The following is a 23,087-nucleotide window of genomic DNA, read 5'->3' as shown; positions in this document are numbered from 1 at the left end:
CCACCCGTGTGCCAGACCAAGGTTCCCGAGCCTGGTGCCCCCGGGCACTGTGCTGCCCACCAATATCTTCCCTTGCGCCCATCCCGTGTTTGTAGAAAGGTGTGGGGGCCACATGGGCTTCAGGTGGGTGACTGGAGGTTTGATTGACCTCGTTTTGGACCCTGGCCTGGGTAGCCCACACAAGCCCGATCTCATCAGATCTCAGAAGCGAAGCAGGGCCGACCCTGGCAAGGACTTGGATGGGACACCTGCAAAGGAATACCAGGGCTGGGACGCAGAGGCAGGCAATATAGCCACCTCCCGGAAACACATCCAAGCCCCAGTCACTATGACTTCCAGGAATGCAAGCACAAGTGCACACACACACACACAAACAAACAAACATTGTTTCAGCAGAAGCTGCCACCACAAGAACAAGAATTCCGAAGGTAAGTCCCAGGAGCTGCTTTGGGCCTAGAGAGGCTCTCAAACACCACTCTTAACATGCCTCCAGGACAGAGGAAGTAAATCTGTATAGCAGTGGTGGGAACCTCTGTCCTGAGGGCCGTATGCGGCCCTCAAGATTACTTGGTGTGGCCCTCAGGGATTGCTGGGCCGAACAGAGCCATGTGGCAGCCTCCCTGGTGCCTGGCTGGCCAGCGAGGATCGTGGGGCCCAAACACACTGTGCAGCAGCCTCCCAGGGCCAGGCAGGGATCGCAGGGCCCAGATGTACTGTGCGGCAGCCTCCCTGGGGCCTGGCTGACCGGCCAGAATTGCTGCAGCGTAGGGTTGCCAAGTCCAATTGAAGAAATCTCTGGGGACTTTGGGGGTGGAGCCAGGATACTTTGTGGGCAGAGTCAGGAGACATTAGGGTGGAGCCAAGATCAAGGCTGTGACAAGCATAAATGAACTCCAAGGGAGTTCTGGCCATCACATTTAAAGGGACGGCACACCTTTTAAATTCCTTCCTTCCATAGGAAATAATGAAGGATAGGGGCACCTTCTTTGGGGGCTCATAGAATTGGACCCCCTGGTCCAATCTTTTTGAAACTTGGGGGGTATTTTGGGGAGAGGTGCTAGATGCTATACTGAAAATGTGGTGCCTCTACCTCTGCATTTGCCTAGGGCGGCGGGCCGTGTGTGTGCGCGTGCATGCGTGCCAGATTAGGCTTTCCCCACATGACTTCTGATAGAAAAACAATTATTTGGATTAATTTTGCTGGCCTGAATCATTCTCCCTTGATGGAGCACTGTTTTTTTAGTTGATAATTTTGTATGGCCCGCGAATGATGTTATAAATATCCATATGGCGCTTGGCAGATGCTATACTGAAAATGCTATACTGAAAATGTGGTGCCTCTACTGTCACCGTTCAGTTTGCACTTGATTATCCCAGAGAGTGTGACCTAATATGCTAATATTAGGGGACGTGGTCTAATATGCTACTGAGTTCCTGCTGGGCTTTTTCTACAAAAAAGCCCTGGACCTCTGCATTTGCCTAGGGCGGCGGGCCGTGTGTGTGCGCGTGCGTGCGTGCCAGATTAGGCTTTCCCCACATGACTTCTGATAGAAAAACAATTATTTGGATTAATTTTGCTGGCCTGAATCATTCTCCCTTGATGGAGCACTGTTTTTTTAGTTGATAATTTTGTATGGCCCGCGAATGATGTTATAAATATCCATATGGCGCTTGGCAGAAAAAAGGTTCCCCACCCCGCTGTATAGTCCGCAAGACCCCATTTCACAGATTTAGGTATCTGCAGATTGGGCCTAGCATTGCTGGTCCAGTTCAAGAAATATCTGGAGACTATGGGGGGTGGAGCTAGGAGACATTGGGGGTGGAGCCAGGCGCAAGGTTGTGACAAGCACCATTGAACTCCAAAGGGAGTTCTGACCATCACGATGAAAGGGACCTCACACCTTTTAACTGCCTTCCTCCATTTTAAATAGTGAAGGATAGGGGCACCTTCTTTGGGAGCTCATAGAATTGGACCCCCTGGTCTAATCCTTTTGAAACTTGGCAGGTGTTTTGAGGAGAGAGCCAAATGCTATGCTGAAAATCTGGTGCCTCTATCTCAAAGAACAGCCCCTCCAGAGCTCCAGATGCCCACAGATCAATTCTCCATTATAATCTATGAGAATCGGTCCCCATAGAGCAGAAGTGGCCAAACCTGCTTAATGTAAGAGCCACATAGAATAAACATCAGATGCTTGAGAGCCTCAAGACATAAACGTCAAACATTTGAGAGCCGTAAGACATGAATGTCAGATGTTTGAGAACCACAAAACAAGAACATCAGATGTTCGAGAGCCAGGAGGAAGGAAGGAAGATGAGAATGGAAGGAGAGGTGGAAAGACAGCAACTTTAAATGCATTCTTCAAGCCACCATCTGGCTGGGCTTGGAGAAGAAGAAGATGATACTGGATTTATATCCCGTCCTCCACTTCGAAGAGTCTCAGAGCAGCTCACAATCTCCTTTACCTTCTACCCCCACAACAGACACCTTGTGAGGTGGGTGGGGCTGAGAGAAGAAGATATTGGATTTATATCCTGCCCTCCACTCCGAAGAGTCTCAGAGCGGCTCACAGTCTCCTTTCCCTTCCTCCCCACAACAGACACCCTGTGAGGTAGATTAAGATATTGGATTTATATCCGCCCTCCACTCCGAAGAGTCTCAGAGCGGCTCACAATCTCCTTTACCTTCCTCCCCCACAACAGGCACCCTGTGAGGAGGGTGGGGCTGGAGAGGGCTCTCACAGCAGCTGCCCTTTCAAGGACAACCTCTGCCAGAGCTCTGGCTGCCAAAGGCCATGCTAGCAGGTGCAAGTGAAGGAGTGGGGAATCAAACCCGGTTCTCTCAGATAAGAGCTCTGGCTGACCCAAGGCCATTCCAGCAGGTGCAAGTGGAGAAGTGGGGAATCAAACCCGGTTCTCCCAGATAAGAGCTCTGGCTGACCCAAGGCCATTCCAGCAGGTGCAAGTGGAGGAGTGGGGAATCAAACCCGGTTCTCTCAGATAAGAGAGCTCTGGCTGACCCAAGGCCATTCCAGCAGGTGCAAGTGGAGGAGTGGGAATCAAACCCGGTTCTCCCAGATAAGAGAGCTCTAGCTGACCCAAGGCCATTCCAGCAGGTGCAAGTGGAGGAGTGGGGAATCAAACCCAGTTCTCCCAGATAAGAGAGCTGTGGGTGACCCGAGGCCATTCCAGCAGGTGCAAGTGGAGGAGTGGGGAATCAAACCTGGTTCTCTCAGATAAGAGAGCTCTGGCTGATCCAAGGTCATTCCAGCAGGTGCAAGTGGAGGAGTGGTGAATCAAACCCGGTTCTCCAGATAAGAGAGCTCTGGCTGACCCAAGGCCATTCCAGCAGGTGCAAGTGAAGGAGTGGGGAATCAAACCCGGTTCTCCCAGATAAGAGAGCTCTGGCTGACCCAAGGCCATTCCAGCAGCTGCAAGTGGAGGAGGGGGGAATCAAACCTGGTTCTCCCAGATAAGATAGCTCTGGCTGACCCAAGGCCATTCCAGCAGCTGCAAGTGGAGGAGTGGGGAATCAAACCCGGTTCTCCCAGATAAGAGAGCTCTGGCTGACCCAAGGCCATTCCAGCAGCTGCAAGTGGAGGAGTGGGGAATCAAACCCGGTTCTCCCAGATAAGAGAGCTCTGGCTGACCCAAGGCCATTCCAGCAGCCGCAAGTGGAGGAGTGGGGAATCAAACCCGGTTCTCCCAGATAAGAGTCTGCACACTTCACCACTACACCAAACTGGCTCTCCTGATTTAAAGAGGCAAATGCTTTCTCCAAGTCAGCTGACGGGGCAGTGGGGCTTCAAGAGCCACACAATATGTGTGAAAGAGCCACGTGTGGCCACCCCTGCCATCGAGTATAATGGAGTGCCCAGCAGACATTTCCCTCCCCCCCCTTTCTGATGACCCTGAAGTGGGGGGAGGGCCTCAAAATTGGGGGATCCCCTGCCCCCACCTGTGGATTGGCAAACCTGTTTATGGTGGGTTAGCCTGTATGAGGGGGAAGACTGAAGATTATCCAGTCATCTCTTATCAGAGATTGTGGCCCAGATCTTTCTCCTCAGTACCTTCTGGTGGCCCATCAAGACCTTTCTCTGCGCTTGCTGATGCCATGGATGAAAGGGACAAACTGCCCCTTCCGTCTGGCAGTTCTCAGAGCAAGTGCCATCACATATGTTTGGAGTTCTGTCTGGGCCCCACTTGAAGATAGCCGCACAGTTCTGGATGCTCATTCCATAAGAACATAAGAGAAGGCATGTTGGATCAGGCCAGTGCCCCATCCAGTCCAACACTCTGTGTCACACAGTGGCCAAAAAACCCCAGGTGCCATCAGGACATAAGAACATAAGAGAATCCATGTTGGATCAGGCCAGTGGCCCCTCCAGTCCAACACTCTGTGTCACATAAGAACATAAGAGAAGCCATGTTGAATCAGGCCAGTGGCCCCTCCAGTCCAACACTCTGTGTCACATAAGAGCATAAGAGAAGCCATGTTGGATCAGGCCAATGGCCCCTCCAGTCCAACACTCTGTGTCACATAAGAACATAAGAGAAGCCATGTTGAATCAGGCCAGTGGCCCCTCCAGTCCAACACTCTGTGTCACATAAGAACATAAGAGAAGCCATGTTGGATCAGGCCAATGGCCCCTCCAGTCCAACACTCTGTGTCACATAAGAACATAAGAGAAGCCATGTTGAATCAGGCCAGTGGCCCCTCCAGTCCAACACTCTGTGTCACATAAGAGCATAAGAGAAGCCATGTTGGATCAGGCCAATGGCCCCTCCAGTCCAACACTTTGTGTCACATAAGAACATAAGAGAAGCCATGTTGGATCAGGCCAATGGCCCCTCCAGTCCAACACTCTATGTCACGTAAGAACATAAGAGAAGCCAAGGTGGATCAGGCCAGTGGCCCCTCCAGTCCAACACTCTGTGTCACATAAGAACATAAGAGAAGCCATGTTGGATCAGGCCAATGGCCCATCCAGTCCAACACTCTGTGTCACATAAGAGCATAAGAGAAGCCATGTTGGATCAGGCCAATGGCCCCTCCAGTCCAACACTTTGTGTCACAGAAGAACATAAGAGAAGCCCTGTTGGATCAGGCCAGTGGCCCCTCCAGTCCAACACTCTATGTCACGTAAGAACATAAGAGAAGCCAAGGTGGATCAGGCCAGTGGCCCCTCCAGTCCAACACTCTGTGTCACATAAGAACATAAGAGAAGCCATGTTGGATCAGGCCAATGGCCCATCCAGTCCAACACTATGTGTCACATAAGAACATAAGAGAAGCCATGTTGGATCAGGCCAATGGCCCATCCAGTCCAACACTCTGTGTCACATAAGAACATAAGAGAAGCCATGTTGGATCAGGCCAGTGGCCCATCCAGTCCAACACTCTGTGTCACATAAGAACATAAGAGAAGCCCTGTTGGATCAGGCCAGTGGCCCCTCCAGTCCAACACTCTATGTCACGTAAGAACATAAGAGAAGCCAAGGTGGATCAGGCCAGTGGCCCCTCCAGTCCAACACTCTGTGTCACATAAGAACATAAGAGAATCCATGTTGGATCAGGCCAATGGCCCATCCAGTCCAACACTCTGTGTCACATAAGAACATAAGAGAAGCCATGTTGGATCAGGCCAGTGGCCCCTCCAGTCCAACACTCTGTGTCACATAAGAACATAAGAGAAGCCATGTTGGATCAGGCCAACGGCCCATCCAGTCCAACACTCTGTGTCACATAAGAACATAAGAGAAGCCATGTTGGATCAGGCCAGTGGCCCCTCCAGTCCAACACTCTGTGTCACATAAGAACATAAGAGAAGCCATGTTGGATCAGGCCAACGGCCCATCCAGTCCAACACTCTGTGTCACATAAGAACATAAGAGAATCCATGTTGGATCAGGCCAACGGCCCATCCAGTCCAACACTCTGTGTCACATAAGAACATAAGAGAAGCCATGTTGAATCAGGCCAGTGGCCCATCCAGTCCAACACTCTGTGTCACATAAGAGAAGCCCTGTTGGATCAGGCCAATGGCCCATCCAGTCCAACACTCTGTGTCACAGAAGAACATAAAAGAAGCCATGTTGGATCAGGCCAATGGCCCATCCAGTCCACCATTCTGTGTCACACTGTGGCCAACAAACCAGGTGCCATCAGGAGGTCCATCAGTGGGGCCAGAAAAGTAGAAGCCCTCCCACTGTGGCCCCCCCACAAGCACCAAGAATACAGAGCATCACTGCCCCAGACAGAGAGTTCCAACAATACGGTGCGGCTAATAGCCACTGATGGACCTCTACTCCAGATGCTTATCCAATCCCCTCTTGAAGCTGGCTATGCTTGTAGCTGCCACCACCTCCTGCGGCAGTGAATTCCACATGTTAATCACCCTTTGGGTGAAGAAGGACTTCCTTTTATCCATTCTAACCTGACTGCTCAGAAATTTCATTGAATGCCCACAAGTGAGAAAGAGAGAAAAGGACTTCTTTCTCTACCTTCTCTCTACCATGCACAATCTTGTATACCTCGATCATGTCACCCCGCAGTCGACGTTTCTCCAAGCTAAAGAGCCCCAAGCGTTTTAACCTTTCTTCATAGGGAAAGTGTTCCAGCCCTTGAATCATTCTAGTTGCCCTTCTCTGCTCTTTTTCCAATGCTATAGTATCTTTTTTGAGGTGCGGTGGCCAGAATTGTACACGGGACTCCAAATGAGTCCGCACCATTGATTTATACAGGGGCATTAGGATACTCATCAGATCTCAGAAGCTAACCAGGGTCAGCTGTGGTTAGTACTTGAATGGGAGACCACCAAGGAAGTCCGGGGTTGCTATGCAGAGACCAGCAAGGGCAAACCATCTCTGTTTGTTTCTTGCCTTGACTTGGATGGCCTTAGTTAACCTGATCTCATCAGATCTCAGAAGCTAAGCAAGTTGGGCCCTGGTTATTCCTTGGTTGGGAGACCACCAAGGAAGTCCAGGCAACAGCAAATGACTTCTGAACATCTCTCGCCTTGAAAACTCTACCGGGTTGCCCTAAATTGGCTGCAACTTGATGGTACTTTCTGCCACCCTTGTCTCTTCAGAAGGCCTTGAGGAACACCTCTTGGCTCACAGGTGGTTGTGTTGGTGGCCCCAAAACTGTTGCTTCCCAAGCAACTTCTTACGCCATCAAGCTAGCCCTGCCGTTATTCAAGGACTGATGGGTGGGTGGATGGGGTGGGGGAATTAGGGCAGCTGGTCATAACCAGGGGATCTGTAAAGGATCAGGGGTTAGAGCCCACGCTGCTTGTTTCCTGAACCACACCATAAGCACCCCCAGCCTACAGTCACCCTTGATAAACACGCATACACACAGCATACATGCATACATTCATACGTGCAAGAAAATGTCCATTTCCCAGGCATCAGCCTTTTCCTGCTATCGAAGGCAATAAAGAACATAAGAGAAGCCATGCTGGATCAGGCCAGTGGCCCATCCAGTCCAACACTCTGTGTCACATAAGAACATAAGAGAAGCCATGTTGGATCAGGCCAATGGCCCATCCACTCCAACACTCTGTGCCACACAATGGCCAAAAAAACCAGGTGCCATCAGGAGGTCCACCAGTGGGGCCAGGACACCAGAAGCCCTCCCACTGTGCCCCCCCCCCCCCCACAAGCACCAAGAATACAGAACATCACTGCCCCAGACATAAGAACATAAGAAGCCATGCTGGATGAGACCAGTGGCCCATCCAGTCTAACACTCTGTGTCACACAGTGGCCAAAAAAACCCAGGTGCCATCAGGAGGTCCACCAGTGGGGCCAGGACACCAGAAACCCTCCCACTGTGCCCCCCCACAAGCACCAAGAATACAGAGCATCATTTGCCCCAGATATAAGAACATAAGAGAAGCCATGTTGGATCAGGCCAATGGCCCCTCCAGTCCAACACTCTGCTTCACACAGTGGCCAAGAAACCCAGGTGCCATCAGGAGGTCCATCAGTGGGACCAGGACACTAGAGGTCCTCACATTGTTCCCCCCCCCCGCCCCCCAGCACCAAGAATACAGAGCATCACTTGCCCCCGACAGAGAGTTCCAACGATACGCTGAGGCTAATAGCCACTGAGAGACCCTTGCTCCAGATGCTTATCCAATCCTCTCTTGAAGCTGCGTATGCTTGTAGCCACCACCACCTCCTGTGGCAGTGAATTCCATGTGTTGATTACCCTTTGCCATACCTGGAGGCGTCTGCAGCACGTCTTCTGTCCTAATCCCCGGCTTCTTCCGTATCATTTTGCCTTCAGCAGGCCTGGAAGAATTGAGTTGGAGCAATAGGATGAGCGCGAGGGCATCAAGGAATCGGACAGTGGCCATCCCTTCGCCGGTTCTCTGGCCAAGTTCTATAGGGAAAAGGACTCCTTTCCCTTTATTTATATCTTCTTTGGAACTGTGGGAGGGAGGGGGGAATCACCAGTTGGAGGACAAGCGTTAACCCTTGCTCTCGTTCACGGCTACCGATGGAGGAAGCGGATGATGGCTTAAGGTGCCATTGAGAAAAGGCCCGTAAATCACTGCTGCCTTCCAGAGATGCTTCGGGCAGGTTCCAGCCGTGCCTCTAGAGCAGAAGTGGCCAAACTTGCTTAATGTAAGAGCCACATAGACTAAACATCAGATGTTTGAGAGCCACAAGACATGAAAATCAGATGTTTGAGAGCTGGGAGGGTGGGAGGGAGTGAAGGCAGGCAGGCAGGCCGGCAAAAAGATGGGGGGGAGGAGAGGTGAAAAGAAAGCAACTTTAAATGCATTATCCGAGCTGTCAGCTGGCTTGGCTTGGAGAAGTGGTTTAAAGAGACAAATGCCTTTTCCAAAAGAGAGCCTGTTTTGGTGTAGTGGTTAAGTGTGCGGACTCTTATCTGGGAGAACCGGGTTTGATTCCCCACTCCTCCACTTGCAGCTGCTGGAATGGCCTTGGGTCAGCCATAGCTCTGGCAGGAGTTGTCCTTGAAAGGGCAGCTGCTGGGAGAACCCTCTCAGCCCCACCCACCTCACAGGGTGTCTGTTGTGGGGGAGGGAGATAAAGGAGATTGTGAGCCGCTCTGAGACTCACATTCGGAGTGGAGGGTGGGATATAAATCCAATACCATCATCTTCATCATCATCACCTTCTTCTTCTTCTTCAGACAAATGCCTTCTCCAAGCCAGCCAATGGGGTGGGATTGGGGGCTTCAAGAGCCACACGATATGTGTGAAAGAGCCACCTGTGGCTCCAAACCACACTTTGGACACCCCTCAGCTAGAGCTGCCAGCCAGAGGGAGGCAGCCTTCTCGAAAGTTGCCTCAGAAGTAGCCTTCTCAGAAATGCTCCTGGTTCCATGCGCAGGGCCAGCTAGAAGGACCCAGGTCAGGGGTCTCAAGGCGTGGATGAGAAATTGGTGCCAGGAGGAAAGGTTTAGATTTGTCAGGCACCGGGGAAGTTTCTGGGACAAGTCGAATCTGTGCAAAAGGGACAGATTGCTTCACTTGAGCACAAGGGCTGTTGGTTATTACTATCAGAAGGGTGGCAGAGCAGTTTTTAAAATTAACTCCCCGAGGGAAAGCTGATGAGCTGGGGAGCATCTCGTTTGGGACAAGTCAGTCCAAAAGGACGATATCTTGGGTCATCTTGTAGAAAAACAGGTGCCAGAAGTCATTAGCCCAACTCATTTGTATGCCACACATCACCAGAAGGTGTACTGAATTATATTACCTCAGGGTCTACCTTAAAATGCTTCTTGAATTAGAATTGTCTCGATAAAACCTTACTCCCATCGTAATTTTAAAATGACTTTTTCCTACGTGGCCACAGTGGCGTGAAACATAGAAAGCCATCTGTCTGCTTAATATGTCTTGCTTTTTTCCCATTTGTTTTTGTGGTGAAAAATATTAGAAAGTTTGTCAAATCTTAAAGGTAAAACGTAAAGGTATTTCCCTGTGCAAGCACCAGTCGTTTCCGACTCTGGGGTGTCGTCTCATCACGACGTTTTCACGGCAGACTTTTGACGGGGTGGTTTGCCATCGCCTTCCCCAGTCATCTACGCTTTCCCCCCAGCAAGCTGAGGACTCATTTTACCAACATTGGAAGGATGGAAGGCTGAGTCAACCTTGAGCCAGCTACCTGAACCCAGCTTCCGCTGAGATCTTAGAGTTCAGCAGAATTCTTCCAGGGGGTTTGAACAACGGAGCCCAGAAGCAAGTTTTTTGGGGGGGAGATGTAAGAAAGAAAGAGCACAATAAAATTCAGAGGTTCTGGATCTCCACTCCTGTGTCCTCCTGCCCCAAATGAGACCTGAATCAATAGGAGCATAATAGAACTTGGGAGTGAATGTAGGATGGGGAGGGAAAGCCATGTGTGTGTGGGGGGCGATTAAGCGGCTGAGTGAGGTGAGAGGCGGAAACATGTTATTAGGTGTCACTATATGGTGATGCTAGAAATCTCCAAGCCAAAAGAGTTCCCTGGGCCACTCCCATCTCCTACCCCCTGCAAACCCCCAAGCAGGAACCCCTTCCGTCCAAGTGGGGATTGGATAAACATGTTAGCTGCAGGGTATAGACGGAACTCTCTGTCTGGGGCAGGGATGCTCTGTATTCTTGGTGCTTGGGAGGGGCAACAGTGGGAGGGCTTCTCGTGTCCTGGCCCCACTGGTGGACCTCCTGATGGCACCTGGGGTTTTTTTGGCCATTGTGCGATACAGAGTGTTGAACTGGATGGGCCACTGGCCTGATCCAACATGGCTTCTCTTATATTCTTATGTCTGGGGCAAGTGATGCTCTGTATTCTTGGCGCTTGTGGGGAGGCAACAGTGGGAGGGCTTCTAGTGTCCTGGCCCCACTGGTGGACCTCCTGATGGCACCTGGGTTTTTTGGCCACTGTGTGACAAAGAGTGTTGGACTGGATGGGCCATTGGCCTGATCCAACATGGCTTCTCTTGTGTTTTTATGTCCTGATGGCACCTGGGTTTTGGCCAGTGTGTGGCACAAGAGTGTTGGACTGGATAGGCCATTGGCCTGATCCAACATGCCTTCTCTTCTGTTCTTATGTGACACAGAGTGTTGGACTGGATGGGTCATTGGCCTGATCCAACATGGCTTCTCTTCTGTTCTTATGTGACACAGAGTGTTGGAGTAGATGGGTCATTGGCCTGATCCAACATGGCTTCTCTTCTGTTCTTATGTGACACAGAGTGTTGGAGTGGATGGGTCATTGGACTGATCCAACATGGCTTCTCTTCTGTTCTTCTGTGACTCAGAGTGTTGGACTGGATGGGCCATTGGCCTGATCCAACATGCCTTCTCTTATGTTCTTATGTGACACAGAGTGTTGGACTGGAGGGGCCACTGGCCTGATCCAACATGGCTTCTCTTCTGTTCTTATGTGACACAGAGTGTTGGAGTGGATGGGCCATTGGCCTGATCCAACATGGCTTCTCTTCTGTTCTTCTGTGACTCAGAGTGTTGGACTGGATGGGCCACTGGCCTGATCCAACATGCCTTCTCTTATGTTCTTATGTGACACAGAGTGTTGGACTGGATGCGTCATTGGCCTGATCCAACATGGCTTCTCTTATGTTCTTATGTGACACAGAGTGTTGGACTGGATGGGCCACTGGCCTGATGCAACATGGCTTCTCTTCTGTTCTTCTATGACTCAGAGTGTTGGACTGGATGGGCCATTGGCCTGATCCAACATGCCTTCTCTTATGTTCTTATGTCTAGGGCAGTGATGCTGTGTCATGGAAATGGAGGCTGGAGCTGCTGCATTTTGCCCCAACGCAGACTCCTCTCTCAATCTGAAACGGTTAAATTGTCAGTTCGCTTTTCGAGGAGAGACCAGAACCCTTGAATGGAAATTCCTGGAGTTGATTATGCCCAGACTCGCTGTAGGGGAATGCCTTTGAGAGCAGTCAAGGGGGAGGAGGAGAGGGCAAGGCCGTAATTTATGGACTTGTGGTGGAACATGCCAAGCTGGCTGGCGTGGCCCTGGCGGGATGCAACATGGCCTGCTGTTAGCTGACCAGACAGCCGGAAAGCGGGACTCCCTTTCTCCACGTTGATGGATGGGGAGAAGGGAGAGCCAGCCCTCCTACCTGGAAGGGGGTGATATTCCAGATAGGGAAAGATCCTGCGCTTCGCAGGCGGGCCTCTGTCCGGACAACAAGCAAAGCTGCCCTTCCACAGCAGGGGAAGGTGTGGCCACAACGCTTGGAAGGAAATTGCCCGGCTTATATGACCGTGAGTCAGGCTGAGCTGCACCGTGTGCCATTCCTTGATTCCTGTGAGGCTGGCTTTGGGCCATCTATTCGGTCTGGAAAGGTCTGCACCTCCAAACTGATATTCTTTGCAAGCGACTAGGAATTGCTGCGTTGGGTCAGACCAACGTGTACTTTGTCTATTGGCATGGAGGCCACAACGTAGAAGAAGAACTGCAGATTTATACCCTGCCCTTCTCTCGGAATCAGAGACTCAGAGAGGCTTACAATCTCCTATACCTTCTCCTCCCCCCACAACAGATATCCTGTGAGGTGGGTGGGGCTGAAAGGGCTCTCACAGCAGCTGCCCTTTCAAGGACAGAGGCTCAGAGCAGCCTACAATCTCCTTTCCCTTCCTCCCCCACAACAGGCACCCTGTGAGGTGGGTGGGGCTGAGAGGGCTCTCACAGCAGCTGCCCTTTCAAGGACAACTCCTGCGAGAGCTATGGCTGACCCATGGCCATTTCAACAGCTGCAAGTGGAGGAGTGGGGAATCAAACCCGGTTCTCCCAGATAGGAGAGCTCTGGCTGACCCAAGGCCATTCCAGTAGCTGCAAGTGGAGGAATGGGGAATCAAACCCGGTTCTCCCAGGTAAGAGTCCGCACACTTCACCGCTACACAAAACTGGCTCAAACGTACTTTGTGTCTGATACCAGAATTGTAATGAGATAGTAGCTAGATCCAGTAGCACCTTAGAGACCTCCCTACAATTACAGTGCCCTTCATGAGATACTAGAATCGTAGAGTTGGAGGGACCTCCAGGGTCATCTGGTCCAACCCCCTGCACAATGCAGGAAACTCACAAACACCTCCCCCCTCCAGGGTTCCCAGGTCCAATTCAAGAAATATCTGGGGACTTTGCGGGGTGGAGCCAGGAGCAAGGTTGTGACAAGCATAATTGAACTCCCGAGGGAGTTCTGGCCATCATATTTAAAGGGACCACACACCTTTTAAATGCCTTCCCTCCACTGGAAATAATGAAGGATAGGGGCACCTTATGTTGGGACGCATAGAATTGGACCCTCTTGTCCAATCTTTTTGAAACTTGGAGGGTCTTTTGAGGAGAGGTGGTGAATGCTATGCTGCAAATTTGCTGCCTCAAAAATCAGCCCCCACAGAGCCCCAAATACCCATGGATCAATTCTCCATTATTCCCTGTGGGAATCAGTCTCCATAGGGAATAATGGAGCGCTCAGCAGACTTTAGGAGCCCCGTGGGGCAGAGTGGTAGAGCTGCAGAACTGCGGTCTGAACTCTCTACTCACAACCTGAATTCGATTCCGGCAGAAGCTGGATTCAGGTCGCCGGCTCAAGGTTGACTCAGCCTTCCATCCTTCTGAGGTCGGTCAAATGAGTCCTCAGTCTGCTGGGGGGAAAGTGTAGACGACTGGGGAAGGCAATGGCAAACCACCCCGTAAAAAAGTCTGCTGTGAAAACGTTGTGAAAGCAACGTCACCCCAGAGTCGGAAACGACTGGTGCTTGCACAGGGGACTACCTTGACCTTAAGAGCCCCGTGGCGCAGAGTGTTAAAGCTGCAGCACTGCAGTTCTAAGCTCTGCTCATGACCTGAGTTCAATCCCGGCAGAAGCTGGATTCAGGTCACCAGCTCAAGGTTGACTCAGCCTTCCATCCTTCCGAGGTCGGTCAAATGAGTCTCCAGATTGCTGGGGGGAAAGTGGAGATGACTGGGGAAGGCAATGGCAAACCACCCCATAAAAAAGTCTGCCGTGAAAACGCTGTGAAAGCAACGTCACCCCAGAGTCGGAAACGACTGGGGCTTGCACAGGGGACCTTTCCTTTCCCTTTCCAGCAGACATTTCCCTCCCACCTCTTTCTGATGACCCTGAACCAGGGATTGGCAACCCTACCCCCCAGGCTCTATTGACCCTTGCTCCATGCCCAGAAGATGGCAAGACCCTCCAGGATCCCTGGCCAAACTGGCCTGGAGAAGAAGTGCTGCCTGACCCCAAAGTGGCAATCAGCATTTCCATGAGCATGTAAAAAAGGGCCACGAGAACCAGGCACTGATGCGACCCTTCCTGCCCTCTCTCTCATGAGCTGCATAAATTCACAGCATCCTCATTGCTGTCAGATGGCCACCTAGCCTCTGTTGAAAAACCTCCAAGGAACTAGAACTGTTGTAAATATTGTAGAATATTATGAAAGACATCCAGAAAAGGAAGTAGCGCTATTCTTTGCGGATGCAGAAAAAGCATTTGACAATTTAAATTGGGACTTTATGCTTGCAGTGATGGAAAAAATGGAGCTTGGAGAAAGTTTTATAAGAATGATAAAGGCAATATATTCTGAACAAAGTGCAAGGCTGTGCATCAACGCAGATCTTACAGATGAAATGAAAATTAGTAAAGGTACCAGACAAGGCTGCCCGCTTTCGCCATTGCTGTTTATAATGACTCTTGAAATTTTACTAATGCAGATTCAAGAAGAAAAAGATTTAGAAGGACTACAAATAAAAGGATTTACCTATAAATACAGAGCATTTGCAGATGATATAATGTTTATAAATGAAAATCCTTTACAAGTTACACCTTTGTTGTTAATGAGAATACAAGAGTTTGGGGAGTTGGCGGGACTTTATATAAACAAAGAAAAATCAAAAATCTTATGTAAGAATATGCAGAAAAATAGACAACAAGAACTACAAAGACTAACGGGTTGTGAAGTTACCTCTAAGGTAAAATACCTAGGGGTAGAGATAACAATGAAAAATATTGATTTGTTTAAGAACAATTATGAAAAGCTATGGCGTAAAATAGAAGAAGATATGGTAAAGTGGAACAAGCTCAATTTGTCACTGTTGGGTAGAATAGCTGCAGTAAAAATGAATATTTTACCAAGGATTATGTATCTGTTTCAAACCATCCCCATTGTGAAAGATGCTAAGCAATTTGATAAATGGCGAAGAAAAATTTCGGAATTCGTGTGGGCCGGGAGGAAACCTAGAATTAAAATGAAAGTCCTGATAGATGCGAAAGAGAGAGGTGGATTCCAATTACCAGATTTGAAACTGTATCATGAAGCAATTTGTTTAGTATGGTTAAAAGAATGGATAACGTTATTAAATAAAAAACTTCTAATGTTAGAAGGCCATGGAAAAAAATTCGGCTGGCATGCATATTTGTACTATGAAAAAAAGAAGATGGATGGTCTTTTCTCTCACCATTATATAAGGAGTAGCTTATTAAATGTGTGGATAAAGTACAAGAAATATGGTGATGAGAGGAGACCTTTATGGATAGTGCCGGCTGAAGTGATAAAGTTAACGGCCAAAACAGTCAAGGAAAAACAACTATCATACAACCAGTTACTAAAAATACAAAGCGGGAAAATAGAATTGAAAACTGCAGAAGAACTAAACTATAAATATGATTGGTTTCAAATGCAACAAATAAAAAGTTTGATGGAGAATGATATCAAAGCTGAAGGAATAAGGAAAGAACAAACAGAAATGGAAAGAGTTCTGCTTGGAGATAATGAGAAATTAATTTCAAAAGTGTACAAATTACTTTTACAATGGGCTACAGAAGATGAAGTAGTGAAATCTCAAATGATAAAATGGGCAATTAATGTAAATAAAGAAATAAAGATGGAATCTTGGGAATATCTGTGGAAAAATTCCATGAAACTCGCAACATGTCATAGTATTAAAGAGAACTGTTTTAAGATGATGTATAGATGGTATATGACTCCAAAAAAATTAGCAAAGATGAACAATAAGATGCCAGATAGGTGCTGGAAATGTAAAAAGCATGAAGGTTCTTTCTACCATATGTGGTGGACTTGTGAAAGAGCTAAAATGTTTTGGCAAATGATTCAACAAGAGATATCTAAGATCCTGGGATATGAATTCAATAAAGAGGCAGAGACTTTTCTGCTGGGATTACAAATGGAAAAATTTCCAAAAGAAGATAGAACATTAATATGGTACTTGCTCTCAGCTGCTAGGACATTGTATGCGCAGTTGTGGAAGCAAGAAAAAATACCAGAAAAATGGGACTGGATTATGAAAGTTATGTCATGGAGTGAAATGGACAAATTAACAAGAAAATTAAGAGACTGTGATTTAGAACTTTTTAACCAAGAGTGGAAGAAATTCAGAAGATATGTAGAGAAAGAGTGGAAAATAAAAGGACATTGGACAATTTTTGAGGATTAAGATTTTTAAGATAACAATATAACTCTTGAAGGGGGTTCTTCTTCCCTATGTTTCTTTTTTGTTTCTTTTTTTTTCTTGATAGTTAAGGGTACCTTTAATATCTGTTTTTTAAAAGAAAATAACACTGGCGGGGGTCAAGTAATTGGGGGAGGGGTGGGAGAAAGTAAGATGTGGGGTAGAATGATGGTCTTTTTCTTAATATATATTAAGCTTTTTATAAGTTGTAGTTATAGTTCTACTACCATATGTTACTAATAAAATTGTTTATTCAAAGAAAAACCTCCAAGGAAGGAGAGCCCATCACCTCCTGAGGAGGAAGCCTGTTCCACTGAGGAACTGCTCTGAACTCACAAATCCCTCCTCCTAAATTCACAGGAACTTCATTGCTGTCAGATGGCCATCCAGCCTCTGTTTAAAAACCTCCAAGGAAGGAGAGCCCACCACCTCCCAAGAAGGAAGCCTGTTCCACTGAGGAACCACTCTAACGGTCAGGAAGCTCTTCCTAATAGAATCCTAGGGTTGGAAGGGGCCTCCAGGGTCATCTAGTCCAACCCCCTGCACAATGCAGGAAACTCACAAACACCTCCCCCTAAATTCACAGGATCTTCTTTGCTGTCAGGTGGCTATCTAGCCTCTGCTTAAAAACCTCCAAAAAAGGAGAGCCCACCACCTTCCGAGAAGGAAGCCTGTTCCACTGAGGAACCGCTCTAACGGTCAGGAAGTTCTTTCTAATAGAATCCTAGAGTTGGAAGGGACCTCCAGGGTCATCTAGTCCAACCCCCTGCACAATGCAGGAAACTCACAAACACCTCCCCCTAAATTCACAAGATCTTCTTTGCTGTCAGGTGGCCATCTAGCCTCTGTTGAAAAACCTCCAAGGAAGGAGAGCCCACCGCCTCCCCAGGAGGAAGCCTGTTCCACTGAGGAACCACTCTAACTGATGAAGAGAGATTTGACTCTCGAAAGTTCATGATTTTGTAGAACACGCCAAACTGGCATACTGGCCTGGGGAGCTTTGATTCTTGAAGCCTTATTCGTCAAAATTTTATTGGTCCCTAAGGTATGGCTTTACATTTTTCACACCTTGGCAAATAGAAGGGGAAGACATGGTCATAGTGACAGACTTTCACATTTCTGGAATCTAAGATCACTGCAGATGGTGACTGTAGCCATGAAATTAAAAGTCATTAGTATATTAAAAAGCAGAGACATCACCCTGCCAACAAAAGTCCGTATAGTCAAAGCGATGGTATTCCCAGTAGTGATGTATGGCTGTGAGAGCTGGACCATAAGGAAGGCCGAGCACAGAAGAATAGATGCTTTCGAGATGTGGTGCTGGAGAAGACTCTTGAGAGTCCCTAGGACTGCAAGGAGATCCAATCAGTCAGTCCTAAGGGAAATCCACCCAGACTGTTCCCTGGAAGGTCAGATGCTGAAGCGGAAGCTGAAATAATTTGGCCACCCAATGAGATGGGAGTACTCCCTGGAGAAGATCCTGATGCTAGGAAAGGCAGAAGGCAAAAGAAGAAGGGGACAGCAAAAGAGGAGATGGCTGGACAGTGTTACTGATGTAACTAACACAAATTTGAGCAGACTTCGGAGGATGGTGGAAGACAGGAGGGCCTGGTGTGACTTAGTCCATGGGGTCACAAAGAGTCGGACTTGACTGTATGGCTGAACAACAACAAAACAAATATGGCTGGCCTCGAATCTAGTTCTCCTAATCTGAAGACCAACATGGCTACAGTCACCATCTTATGCTGTTACTTCCTAGCAACTTGCCATCTAAGGCTGTGTGGATCCCACAATTCTGTGGGGGCACAGAAAATTAAGACTGCCATGATTGCAGAATTCAACCGCTTAAAAATTCCTGATTGCATTTTAAAAGGAACGGCAACTTTCTAGTCCTCGTAGTATGAAATATATGTTAAAATGAGTGTATAGGCAATTAAATGAACCTGCTAGAAGTACTCATTCAAAGGCTGGGTGTGAAATGTCACCACCAAGATGCAGGTTATACAGTTTTTAAAATATTATAGTTTCTCTCATTTGACAAATGCCTTTCGAGCCTTAAATACGGCCTGTAGGATAAATTATTACACAATGGAGGTGAATAAAATGAAGAAAAATGCAAAAGCAAATTCCAGTCAGTCAGTTTTACCAAATCTCACAAAGACAAATGGCGACAGTTTCTAAAAACTTCCATAACCCTATAAGAAACCCTGTTAGTATTAAGATGGCATGAACAGTGGGATGGATTGTATTGACCCAAGTTCAAAAATATTTGTTGATATCCAAAAGTCCAGTCGGTCAAAACATATTTTTAAAGTTTATGACATTTATAAACATTCACCCCCCCAAAAAACAGTTTAAATGACCACAAATCACCTGATCTTCTAGTATTTTCCTTCTTATTAAGATCAGACTTCATGATTACTTTATCATCTTGTACTGCTTTCACACGATTGCTTTGTGTTGTTTTCCGGATATATGTGCTTCATGAAGATGAAAATCTTCATCATGCCTCTGTGGCCACATACGAGAAAGTAATTTTAGAAGTATGATGGTAGTAAGCTTTTATTAGGACAGGGCAATTTTGTAGCAAGAACTCCTTTGCATATTAGGCAACACACCCCTGATGTAGCCAATCCTCCAAGAGCTTACAAGGCTCTTATTACAGGGCCTACTGTAAGCTCCAAGAGGATTGGCTACATCAGAGGGGTGGTGGCCCAGGCGTGGAATTCTAGCAGGAGCTCCTTTGCATATTAGGCGACACACCCCTGATGTAGCCAATCCTCCAAGAGCTTACAAGGCTCTTCTTACAGGGCCTACTGTAAGCTCTTGGAGGATTGGCTACATCAGAGGGGTGGTGGCCCAGGTGTGGAATTCTAGCAGGAGCTCCTTTTCCTATTAGGCGACACACCCCTGATGTAGCCAATCCTCCAAGAGCTTACAAGGCTCTTCTTACAGGGCCTACTGTAAGCTCCAAGAGGATTGGCTACATCAGGGGTGTGTGGCCTAATATGCAAAGGAGTTCCCGCTACAATAAAAGACCTGAGGACAATTATAGTTCAAGAAGCATTTGAAGGTTGATGCTGAGCTGATATAATTCAGTGCACCTTCCGGTGACATCAGGGGGTTGTGGTATATGCAAATGAGTTGTGCTAATTAGGGTTGCCAATCCCCAGGTGGGGGCAGGGAATCCCCCGGTTTGGAGACCCTCCTCCTGCTTCAGGGTCATCAGAAAGCGGGAGGAGGGGAGAAAAATGTCTGCTGGGAACTCTTATTATTCCCTGTGGAGACGATTCCCATAGGAAATAATGGAGAATTGATCCGCTGGTATCTGGGGCTCTGGGGAGGCTGCTTTTGGAGGCAGAGGCACCAAATTTGCAATATGGGATCCAGTGCCTCTCCACAAAATACCCAAGTTTCAAAAGGATTGGTGCAGCGGGTCCAGTTCTATGAGCCCCAAAAGAAGGTGCCCCTATCTTTCATTATTTCCAATGGAGGGAAGAGGTGTGCTGTCCCTTTAAATGTGATGGCTGGAACTCCCTTTGGAGTTCAATAATGCTTGTCACACCCTTGCTCCTGGCTCCACCCCCAAAGTCCCCAGATATTCCTTGAATTCGACTTGGCAACCCTCGTGCTAATAGTTCTGGCACCTCTTTTCCCACAAAAGGACCCCTTCCTCCCACACAGTTTTGGTTACTTCACTACGGACCTTTCTGTATACCTCATGTGGAGACTCAAGTGGTTAAGGAACCTTGTTTAAATTCACACAGTTTAGATTCAGTGCCTCCGATATTTTTCTGGAGCTGTTTCTAAACAATGTTGATTTCCAACTAGAGAAGTTGATATAGGCAATCTTTGTCTTCCTTGGACAGCCGATTTGTTGCAACTTTTCTAGAAGATCAGGTGATTTGTGGTCATTTAAACTGTTTTTGGGGGTGAATGTTTATAAATGTCATAAACTTTAAAAATATGTTTTGACCGACTGGACTTTTGGATATCAACAAATATTTTTGAACTGGGGTCAACACAATCCATCTCACTGTCCATGCCATCTTAATACCAACAGGGTTTCTTATAGGGTTATGGAAGTTTTACGAAACTGTCGCCATTTATCTTTGTGAGTTTTGGTAAAACTGACTGACCGGAATTTGCTTTTGCATTTTTCTTCATTTTATTCACCTCCATTGTGTAATAATTTATCCTACAGGCCGTATTGAAGGCTCGAAAGGAATTCGTCACATGAGAGAAACTATAATATTTTAAAAACAAGGTTAGACAACAGCTAGTTGATAGAGATTATCCTGTCAGAACAATTAAACGTGCTGTGGATCAGACAGCATTGGTGCCAAGACGGTCTTTCTCAGGTGTTACAACGAAATATTTCGATAAAAAAGCAGCCTGGGATCTCAGATACATACGACTGGTTTGCTGCCAATTGCGTGTCATGTAAACATGCAAAATGTGAAATTCCACCCCAGGTAAGATTTAGAAGAGCTAAGAATTTAAAAGTTGTTGGTTCCATTTGGACATTGATCCTTCAGGGACTACGAGAGAATTGTCCCAAATGCGGGTACACAGTTAGGCCCATGGTAACAGAGTTTAAATTTTTTGAATACCACAGGGATCATGGTTCGATTAAATTATGACACTTCTAGAACTATGCTGCTTAAGGGGTATAAGTTATGTGTTACTATGCGTTGGACAACATCTTCTGGCAGGATTAGCACATGTGTTGCTCAAAAATTTAACAAAGTTATAGATGCTCCGTTGGTGACTCATCGTGAGAGGGTTTCGTTCCATTGAAACAAGTTATAACATAATTATGTATTAAAACAAAGTTAGAATCTAGTGGCACCTTTAAGGCCAAAAAAGTCTTATTCAAGGTATGCTCAGGGGCCACAACATGGGAAATCTTACCCAGCCGGGACACAGAAAGGATTGACGTATTGATAACTCTTTCTCCCCTCTGTGGGTGGTGGTGCGTGGCTGTTCTTGGTGGAGCAGTTTGTCTGGTTAATTCCGATAAAGGCACCTGGTTTTTTTGGCCACTGTGTGACATAGAGTGTTGGACTGGATGGGCCATTGGCCTGATCCAACATGGCTTCTCTTATGTCTGGGGCAGTGATGTTCTGTATTTTTGGTGCTTGGGAGGGGCAACAGTGGGAGGGCTTCTAGTGTCCTGGCCCCACTGATGGACCTCCTGATGGCACCTGGTTTTGGATCGGATGGGCCATTGGCCTGATCCAACATGGCTTCTCTTATGTCTGGGGCAGTGATGTTCTGTATTTTTGGTGCTTGGGAGGGGCAACAGTGTGAGGACTTCTAGTGTCCTGGCCCCACTGATGGACCTCCTGATGGCACCTGGTTTGGGATCGGATGGGCCATTGGCCTGGTCCAACATGGTTTCTCTATATTATATGCTTTAATGAACGAGACTCTGGCGTGCTAACTAGTTACGCAACCCTGAATATAGCTTGAATAAAACGTTGTGGGTCTTAAAGGTGCCACTAGACTCTTAACTTTATTCTGTGGCTTCATGCCAACATGGCTGCCCACCCAGATCTATAATGATCTACTCTTGATGGCCTTTTCCTTCTAATTCTGTGACAGAAAGGGTTATAGCATTCTAGCAATTACTTGAACTTTTCAAAAGTCCTCTGTGATGTCACTTTTCCACTCACACAGAATATAAGCTAATGAATAGTAGCATGTCATGTAATTTGGAATAGTAGACTGGAATGTGTTTCTCTGGTCTGGTGACAGAATCATAAAAGTTGGAAGGGATCTCCAGGGTCATCTAGTCCAACCTCCTGCACAATGCAGGAAACTCACAAACACCTCCCCCTAAATTCACAGGATCCTCATTGCTGTCAGATGGCCATCTAGCCTCTGTTGAAAAACCTCCAAGGAAGGAGAGCCCACCACCTCCCGAGGAAGCCTGTTCCACTGAGGAACCGCTCTAATGGTCAGGAAGTTCTTCCTAACGTTGAGCCGGAAATTCTTCTGACTTAATTTCAACCTGTTGGTTCTGGTCCTACCTTCTGGGGCAACAGAAAACAATTCCACACCATCCTCTATATCAGGGGTGGCCAACGGTAGCTCTCCAGATGTTTTTTGCCTACGACTCCTATCAGCCCTGACCAGCATGGCTGATAGTTGGGGCTGATGGGAGTTGTAGGCAAAAAACATCTGGAGAGCTACTGTTGGCCACCCCTGCTCTATATGACAACCCTTCAAGTCCTTGAAGATTGTGATCCTATCACCTCTCAGCCGCCTCCTCTCCAGGCTAAATATCCCCAGCTCCTTCAACCTTTCCTCATAGAACTTGGTCTCCAGACCCCTCACCATCTTCAACATGAAGATCTGAAATCATGACCATTTCATATCTCAGGTCCTCTCTCTCACTCCCAGATACATCCATAGACAAGGTAGCCCAGGACCCTAAACCATATCCTCCTTAAACATTTATGGACGATGTGGATTTCAAGATGAATTTTGCAGGGTTCAACTAGATGCCCCTGGAGGTTCCTTCCAGCTCTATGATTCTATAAATTGATGTTTTAGAACATAAGAGAAGCCATGTTGGATCAGGCCAGTGGCTCCTCCAGTCCAACACTCTGGGT

The sequence above is a fragment of the Heteronotia binoei genome, chromosome 13 (genome assembly GCF_032191835.1).
Source record: "Heteronotia binoei isolate CCM8104 ecotype False Entrance Well chromosome 13, APGP_CSIRO_Hbin_v1, whole genome shotgun sequence".
Taxonomy (NCBI): Eukaryota; Metazoa; Chordata; class Lepidosauria; order Squamata; family Gekkonidae; genus Heteronotia; species Heteronotia binoei.
This window is presented reverse-complemented; position numbering follows the sequence as displayed.